The sequence below is a fragment of the Zea mays genome, chromosome 5, assembly GCF_902167145.1.
Source record: "Zea mays cultivar B73 chromosome 5, Zm-B73-REFERENCE-NAM-5.0, whole genome shotgun sequence".
In the NCBI taxonomy this organism is placed as follows: domain Eukaryota; kingdom Viridiplantae; phylum Streptophyta; class Magnoliopsida; order Poales; family Poaceae; genus Zea; species Zea mays.
The window spans coordinates 133,876,006-133,885,658 of record NC_050100.1 but is presented as its reverse complement, the minus strand read 5'-3'; the positions used below and the strand labels follow the sequence as shown (position 1 = coordinate 133,885,658).

Below are 9,653 nucleotides of genomic sequence, written 5' to 3'. Positions count from 1 at the left end.
TGTCCTTCAATGGCTGAATATTCTTGAAGACAAAGTCAGCAACCACATCCTCTGCAGTCAGACCCCTCTCCTTCAACACTCCAACTTCAGCTAGCAGAACTCCTGCCTCAGCCACATCCTGGTCTGTGGGGGATTCGGTCCAGCTAGGAGCACGAACATCCGGCTATCTACTTGACCGTGGAGGGAGAGAATTTCCGTGATTCTCAATGATAAACCACTCCAAGCGCCATCCTTTAATGCTGTCCTTGAGGGGGATGTTGAGATAATCAGTCTTCCTTCCGCGGTGCATCTCCAAGCTCGTGCCCCCACCAGCTGATGCTGTCCTCCGGCCATCCCAGGGCGACAATGATACAAATATTTCCACAGTCCAAAGTGTGGCAGGATGCCAAGAAAAGCCTCACATAAATGAACAAAGATGGAGATTTGCAGAATAGAATTGGGGTTCAGATGGGTCAGATTCAAGTGATAGAAATCAAGAAGACCGCAGAAAAAGGGGGATATCGGAAGAGCAAGACCGCGGAGAAGAAAAGGAACATAAACAACGGATTCGTGGGTGTCCTCTATTGGAACAGTGACCCGTGGCGAATCCGCCAAGAATAGAGCTCCTTCGGAGGAAGAACTCCGATGGACACGAGATGGAGAAGATCAGACTCAGAAACAACAGACATATGGTTACCTGCGAAAGGCAACTGGCTGTTGGGATCGATGGGGGGAATGACAGCAACTGATGAACTTGATGCTTTCCGCTTGGGCGCCATCTCAATCTTGCTGGCAAGCGAAGCGGAAGCAGTATCGCACGGGCGCAAAGAAGGCTTGGATGCAGAAAAGCAAGAACTAGGGCACGGAAAGCAGAGGCGCGCAACAATGCAGTACATATGGGGTTTTCCCAGGCCAGATACCGTTTCCAGAAAGCGCCCAGTCATCACCCGACAGTTATTTTTAAAATGCTGGCCTGCCATGTCATCACTCAGCTGCTATTCCTAAAAAAGCTGGCGTGCCATGTCATCACTCAGCCGTTATTTCAAAAACGGTCGACGCGGCCCGTTCTAATTCGGCTGTTACCTCTAAAACGCCGACGTCACAATCAGTCATTCGGTCGTTACCTCTAAAAAGCCGACGTTGCCGTCAATCACTCGGCTGTTACCTCTAAAACGTCGACGTTGCCGTAAATCACTCGGCTGTTACCTCTAAAACGCCGACATTGCCATTAGTCACTCGGCTGATTACCTCTAAAACACCGATGTCACATCCATCACTCGGCCGCTATCACTAAATCGGTAAGGTAGCTCCAAAGGATTCGGCCATTACTTCTAAAACGCTGGTATCATCAGCAACCGTTCGGTTGTTATCTCTAAAACGCCGACACGGCCCACCGTAACTCGGTCGTCATTCTTAAAGCAACGACGGGATTTCGGATGACTCGGCCGCAACCACCAAAGCGCTATCATTACAAATAAGGCAATCAGAAATGTGATTCGATGATCACAAATACTCCTCGCGCAATGATAAGATTGGCGAACATCAAGAAAGCAACATAACGCACACAGAAGTGGAGCGAAATCACTTTTCATTATAAAGGGAAGCTACAGAACTTACAAATCAACTCGTTATGAGTTGATGACCTCCCTACTACTACATTACACTTCACTACTCTATACTACTAACTACTACTACATTATTTCATTATACTACTTCTAATCTATACTAACATTTAAAAAACCAGTGGCATCTAGACACTGGCCTTGTTGCTGCCCTTGCTGCCACTGCCACTGCCGCCCTTGCTGCCGTCGTCGCCGCTCTTGCCGCTGTCGCCTCCGCCACCACCGTCGCCTCCGTCGTCGCCGTCATCACCGCCATCGCCGCCGCTGCTCTCCTCGAACGAGTCCGAGGAGTCCTCCTCGTCCCAGGAGTACTCCGACTCATCCGAGCCCTCGAGCCCGGAGCGCTCAACGACCCAGATGTAAGTCCAGACCTCCGCGGCAATCCCCTGGGAGTCATCTGAATCATCAGACGACGCCGGGGGAGAGACGGGAGCCGGAGATCCCTCGGACTTGGAGGAGAACTCCTCCTCTGAGTACTCCGAGTCGCCGAAGTCCTCCGAAGGAGGAGTCGGCTCACATTTGTGCTTGTCACCAGAGCGAGGAGAAGAACCGCTACCTTTCTTACTCTTGCCCATGGTGGCAGTGGAGGGAAGAAGAGGAGAGTAAACAACAGCAAGAGATGTGAAAAAACCGGAGAAGCAAAAGGCACTATTTATAGAAGAAGAAGGCAACCGCTCACCTCCTACCACAGTCACTGAACAGTCGCAAAAATTCAATATGCACTTCAAACCGTCTGAAGACACGTTAGGCGGCTGACGCCGCTTCACGCAACACAACACCCATTGGGACTCCAGTCAACTGCGCGGGCGATATGATTACACCCGCGGTCACATCAAATTACTTCTCAGAAGCAGTTTGATAAAACACTCAGCGTACCAAGTCGTCCCTTGCCTACACCCATTGGGGGGGATGCCTAGGAATTATCAGTATATTTTTCAAAACTGTCACATCCGTGCAGTGCATGCAATGAATACCTCAAGACAAAAGTGAGATATCAGTAAGGATCAAAGGAAAGCTAAATATAGCTGGTGAAGTACAAGTCTGATCGATAGAAGCGACATGAAGACTAGCCAGGGGACGTCTATCGAACGTCCAATCAGTTGCAGATCAAATAAATTGCACTACCTAGCAAGATATGGGCAGATCATGAACTCGGCCTCAAAGACAAAATATATGCTGACCTCTAAAGCATAATATCAATAACATAATGCTGACCTCTAAGGCATTTGGCAAGAAGAGAGGGTGATTCTCAGAAAAAGGGCATGAAATGAAGACCTTCGAGTGGATTATTCTCAAAAAATTCACTCGAAGCTCGGGGGCTACACCCATTGGGTGCACCTTCGGTGCACCCAATGAATCGTCATCTCAGATCAAGACAATGCTGACCTCTAAAGCATACGGCAAGATCAAAACAAGGCTGACCTCCGACAAAGTACAAGTGGAAAATAAGAGTGATTTCTGATAATACTCGAAGTGAAGACCTTCGAGTGGATTGTCTGCAAAAATCCACTCGAAGCTCGGGGGCTACACCCATTGGGTGCACCTTTGGTGCGCCCAATGAAGTTCGAAGTCCTACAATACGAAATGCTGACCTCCGAAGCGTGAGTCTAAGACAGAACACCAATTTTCGAGTGATAAAAGCAGAAGGAGACAGTAAGAAATCGTTTTACCGGATTACCCAGAAAGCACTTCCTGTTACAAACAAAGACCGCAAGCTGGACCTAGGATCTTTGGGCCGATTATTTCAAAATCAACCCAAAGATCGGGGGCTTGTGGGGGACAGATATCCCCCGGGTCCACTGGAAGGATAAAAGACCTCACGAAAGGCCCAAGGGCCCAATAAATCGTAAGGTCATCCCTTCGTGGGCCTGGGGAGGAACGACCAGTGAAGCAGATTGGCGTAAGGCCGGATCGGTGCGAGCCCAGATGGCCCAATGACTTCGAGCAAGTAATCACAACAGTGACCCGACCTTCCCGCCCTGGAACCCCGTACGACGGAACCAAGCGAGGATGGGTCGGCGGAACTATAGGAAGATAGGCTCGATTGGTTCACTATCATTTAGGCGCATACTGTTATCATATCCGCATGTAATGCCCCATGGTCGAATATATAAGGCCTAGGGGCACCCCTTCAGAACAATCGAACTCACTACTCAGCCATCCACCTCAACTCTCTACGTTTCCCGCACTAGAGAGCTCCCTTGTAACCAGTCACGTAAAGCATTCTCGCCAGGACGTAGGGTATTACGCATCTCAAAGCGGCCCGAACCTGTAAACCATTATTTATTATTTCTCGTGCACCCGGCACGAACCATTGAGCTACAGTCGGTAACACCGTCCTACTCCTAAAAAACACCTTGAGGGGCAACCCTGGGTGTGCGGTCGGACCCAAAACACCGACACATAGACTGCTATTAAAACCTCTGATTCATGTTTTCAGCACAGGGAAAATATTTTAAGCTCTATCAGAATCTTTCAATTATAAATTAATTTTCTAAACTTAGTGTTGATCGCTTGACTGTAGGAAACCGTCCACCAGCAAAGTTTCCTGTTTCTCTACCAGCATCATCTTCAATGAAGGATGACGAGGTAAAATAAATTCCCTATTTGAATTTTACTATCTGTTTTCTGAGGCCACCAGTTCACTTGTGATCTAATGTGGAAGCATGCAAGAAGTGCAAGTATAAGTTTGCTAATTCTGTAGGGGTTATGCGTGTACTTCTTTTATTCTAAGTTGTTATGTGGTATTGCCGTATTGCTCTGTCTCAGTTTCGCAATCAGTTTCGCAATGCCAGATGCAAAGAGAATGGGAAAACCGTGGGCTACGTTGTCCTTGTCCTTTTTCATTTTTCATGGAAAGATTGTTCGACATTTTTTTGTCTTTTATCGCACTGGCATATGCATGCTCATCAGTTGCCATTCGTGGTCCCTCAGTTATCATGATTTAGTTATTCTTCTGCAGATTCTTGCTCCATCTCAAGAGCTGTGCAAGCAAGGGTGTATCCTGGAGGCTGTTATTGAAGCAAGTGCTACTGAAATTATCAATCTCATGGATAGCCTAAATGAATGGGACAGTAAAGTGGGCGATGGTGACTATGGAAGCACAGTGAGTCAGATAGTGTTTTATCAATTCAATGTTCATTTGGCTACTGCTATTTTAGGATTTAGTAACTTATTGTTGTTTTTAGGTGTATAGAGGTGCAACATCTATTCTTGAAGATATGAAAAAGCGGTAAGTTAAAAACACTACAACGCATTATGGTAAACCAATACAGGAAGATAATGGGTTGTCTTTCTCTAATAAAATAGGGAAGCGTAATTTATGATAGGTCATTAAACTATGAAGAATATAAGTAGTACATCAACAATATATGCACGTAGGGAATATTTCATCAGACTTTGTAAAGCTCCACATCAAACTGGTCCAATTGGGCACAATTTGCTATGGCTTCATTTCTCAAAAAAAGGAGTTTGCATATCAATGTATTTTATCATATTAATCACTATTCATATAATGTTGTTCTGCCTCTCGCATGCGTGGGTTGTTGGCTGACCGGCCTAACATCGTAGCTCACGTCCGCTGCCCCCGACCGTCGCGCCGCACTCTCCCTTGCACGTCGTCGTCGCTATCGTCATCCCTAGATCCGTGCTCTTCTTCCCGATACACTCTCCCCTCTGCTCCCTTCCTTTAATAGTATTATATGTTCCCGTTGCAACGCACGGGCACTCACCTAGTTATACACATAAAAGCTAAAAAAAGATGAGTTTAGTAAACCTAATTACGCACATATTTAATAGGGAACATATTGAATGCAAACCACGTTGTGGTGCAAATTCCGTGCAAACCTACTAAAAAAAGTTTTTAAAACATTCTGAAAAAACATGAATGTACATCTAATCTTAACTCATCTATATACAAAGTTTTATGGTCAAATACATTTTACTAGCAGTTACAAAAAAAGACAAAATTTCTGTCAAACTGTAATAGTTCAAACACACCAAAATTTGTCTTTTTTGTAACTGCTAGAGTAAGAAAAAATTGACCATAAAATTTTGTATATAGATGAGGTAAGCTTAGATGTACATTTATGTTTTTCAAGAATTTTTTGAAACTTTTTAATAGGTTTGTACGGGGTTTGCACCAAAACGTGGTTTGCATTCAATATGTTTCCTATTGAATACTTACAATTAATATTCAAATATTTGATATGGCACGAACTAAATTTTAGTCAGGGGAACCAAACACCCTCTTAGGCTATCTCTAGCAGCTCTCATATTCCATCCCCTATCTCACATCATATTTCAATCTCCACTCTAGAAACAGTGTTATCTATAGTACAATACAATGTTTTATGTGGTCATATATACAATCTGCTGGAGATAGCCTTATATCCCACATCTAGGGGCTATTTGATAAGGTATAGCCATTATTGGATACTTGATTTCAATCCTCTAGCGGCATTTAGGATCAAGACAACACAAGTTAAATATATGAACTTTCATCCTTGTTTTAACACTTCTGCGAAGTGTTATCACTAAGGACGAAGGTCTTTTGAAAGGAGATGTGAATAAAACATCATGAATGTGATGGTAATATACAATGGAGTGTAAAACTCATCTCATATGTCTTAGCGTTTTTATTCCATCTTCCTTTGTATCAAACAAGTTTACAAACATACCTTCGACTCCTTGACACAAGGTGGTACTAAGGTTCCTTGAAGGCTAAGCAACATGGAGCTATGGCCCTCGAAAGGTGAATTTATACATGACAATGTTCATCTATTCATAGGAAGATGAACAACCTCGTACAAAATTACATTCATGCTCTCAGGGTTTCACATACATGTTTTACAAATGACACTAGGACAACATTGTCCTTTCTCTTTCTTTCTTGCTACACAAGTCTCGGACTTCATCGTGTGAAAGCCTCTTCACGTCGAAACTTGAAGCTTCGAGTTTCATCCTTGTCATCTATGTGAACGAAGCTTCTCCTTGCATTACTTTGACTGTTCTTGATAGCACTTCGGTCGAGGCCTAACTTTGTCAGTTATTGAAAGTCGCCTAGAGGGGGGGGGGTGAATAGGCGTAATTTGAAATTTACAACTTAAAACACACACTAAAAGCCGGGGTTAGCGTTAGAACTAAAATCAAGTCTGAGAGAGAGGGGAAAACAAATCAAATGGAAATCAAGCGAATGAACATGGTGATTTGTTTTACCGAGGTTCGGTTCCAAAGAACCTAGTCCTCGTTGAGTAGGTAACAAAGACCGGGTCTATTCCAACCCTTTCCTCTCTCAAACGGTCACTTAGACCGAGTGAGCCTTCTTCCTTAATCTCACGGGTCACTAAGACCCCGCAAGGACCACCACACACTTGGTGTCTCTTGCTTTGATTACAAGTCACTTGAGAACAAGAATGAGAAAGAAGAAAGGCAATCCAAGAGGCAAGAGCTCAAAAGAACACGAAATCACTCTCTCACAAGTCACTAAGTATTTGAGGTGAATTTGGGACTTAGAGAGGCTTTGATCTTTTGAATTGTGTCTAGGCGTGAATGCTAGAGCTCTTGTATTGAATGTGATGTTTAGAATTCTTGGATGCTTGGAGTTGTGGTGGTTGGGGGGTATTTATAGCCCTCAACCACCAAAGTAGCCGTTGGGGAGGCTGCTGGCGATGGGCGCACCGGACAGTCCGGTGCGCCACCGGACAGACACTGTAGGCTGTCCGGTGCGCCGCCATGTCACCCAACCGTTAGGGTTCGGAGTTCGGGCGGCCATTGGAACTTTGTCCTCTTGCGGCACCGGACAGTTTGGTGCCCCTCTGACTTCGCTGCTCTGACTTCTGTGCGGCACTGTTGCTCACTGTAGCTCCTATCAGAGTCGACCATTGCGTGTTGGATAGCCGTTGCCCGCTGGCACACCGGACAGTCCGGTGAATTATAGTGGAGCGCGCCTGCGTTTTTCCGAGAGTGGTTGGTTTAACCCTGTACGGGCTTGGTACACCGATCACTGTCCGGTGGCACATCGGATAATTCGGTGCGCCAGTCCACAGCACACTCAAGTCCTTTTTGCTCCTTTTGAATTGGTCCCTAACTTGAATATTTATTGGTTTGTGTTGAACCTTATGCACCTGTAGAACATGTATTCTAGAGCAAACTAGTTAGTCCATATATTTGTGTTGGGCATTCAACCACCAAAATTAATTGTAGGAAAAGGTTAACCCTATTTCCCTTTCAATCTCCACCTTTTTGGTGATTGATGCCAACACAAACCAAAGCAAATATATAAAGTGCAGAGATGAACTAGTTTGCATATGGTAAGTGCATAAGTTACTTGGAATTAAACCAATTGATAATTTTACTAGATATGAATGGATTGCTTTTCTTTTCTTTGACATTTTGGACCACCTTTGCACCACTAGTTTTGTTTTTGCAAATTCTTTTGGAAAATCTTTTCAAAGTCTTTTGCAAATAGTCAAAGGTATATGAATAAGATTGTAAGAAGCATTTTCAAGATTTGAAATTTCTCACCTGTTTCAAATGCTTTTCGTTTGACTAAATAAAGCTCCCCCTGAATGAAATTCTCCTCTTAGCTTTCAAGAGGGTTTTGAAATGGATACTAATTTTGAGAAATGATCTTGAAAGATACCAATTTAAGAGATTTCCATTATTTAGATACCAATTGAAAATTTTGCTTTCTCAAGACAAGTGAAGCATGAATACCAATTGAGAAATTGCCAAATATCAATTAAAGCTTTATTTTGAAAATTTTGAAATTATGGTGGTGCGGTCCTTTTGCTTTGGGCTTAATATTCTCTCCTCTTTGGCATTAATCGCCAAAAACGGAGATGTTGAGAGCCCTTTAATACTTGTCTCCCCATTGGTACAAGTAAATAAGAGTGAAGGATTATACCAATTGAGAGTGGAGGAACAATGACAAAGGGTAGTTGATACCGTCAGAGTTGGAGTGGAAGCCTTGTCTTTGCCGAAGACTCCATTTCCCTTTCAATCTATGACTTATTATAGAAATATACTCGAAAACACATTAGTCGTAGTTTTGGTACAAGAATAATAGGAAATATGCATTTGTACCAAATGAAAGAGACATGATCAAAGGTATATATAAAAGAGCTATGTGTGCAATGTTTCAATCAAAGTTCCGAGAATCAAGTATATTTAGCTCATTCCTAAGTTTGCTAAAGGTTTTCTCATCTAATGGCTTGGTAAAGATATCGGCTAATTGATTCTTGGTGTTTACATAAGCTATTTTGATATCCCCCCTTTGTTGGTGATCTCTCAGAAAGTGATACCGAATGTCTATGTGCTTAGTGCAGCTGTGTTCAACGGGATTATCTGCCATGCGGATTGCACTCTCATTATCACATAGGAGAGGGACTTTGCTCAATTTGTAGCCATAGTCCCTGAGGGTTTGCCTCATCCAAAGTAATTGCGCACAACAATGACCTGCGGCAATATACTTGGCTTCGGCGGTGGAAAGAGCTACTGAGTTTTGTTTCTTTGAAGCCCATGACACCAAAGATCTCCCCAGAAACTAACAAGTCCCTGATGTGCTCTTCCTATCAATTTTACACCCTGCCCAATTGGCATCGGAATATCCTATTAAATCAAAAGCGGATCCCTTGGGGTACCGAAGCCCAAACTTAGGAGTGTAAACTAAATATCTCATGATTCTCTTCACGGCCCTAAGGCGAACTTCCTTAGGATCGGCTTGGAACCTTGCACACATGCATACAGAAAGCATAATATCCGGTCGAGATGCACATAAGTAGAGTAAAGATCGTATCATCGACCGATATACCTTTTGATCTATGGATTTACCTCCCGTGTCGAGGTCGAGATGCCCATTAGTTCCCATGGGTGTCTTGATGGGTTTGCCATCCTTCATTCCAAACTTCTTAAGTATGTCTTGAATGTACTTTATTTGGCTGATGAAGGTGCCATCTTGGAGTTGCTTGATTTGAAATCCTAGGAAATACTTCAACTCCCCCATCATAGACATCTCGAATTTATGTATCATGATCCTACTAAACTCTTCAC

At 43.7% G+C, this 9,653-nt stretch overlaps 1 long non-coding RNA gene across 1 annotated transcript; it reads left to right on the top strand.

The window, feature by feature from the left end:
* Positions 1 to 4,105: 4,105 nt before the first annotated feature.
* LOC109939533 (uncharacterized) lies at positions 4,106 to 5,154 on the top strand. The gene is made up of 3 exons (XR_002262002.3): positions 4,106 to 4,190; positions 4,564 to 4,707; positions 4,790 to 5,154. It is a non-coding gene; the product is annotated as an uncharacterized lncRNA (long non-coding RNA).
* The last annotated feature ends 4,499 nt before the right edge of the window (positions 5,155 to 9,653 follow it).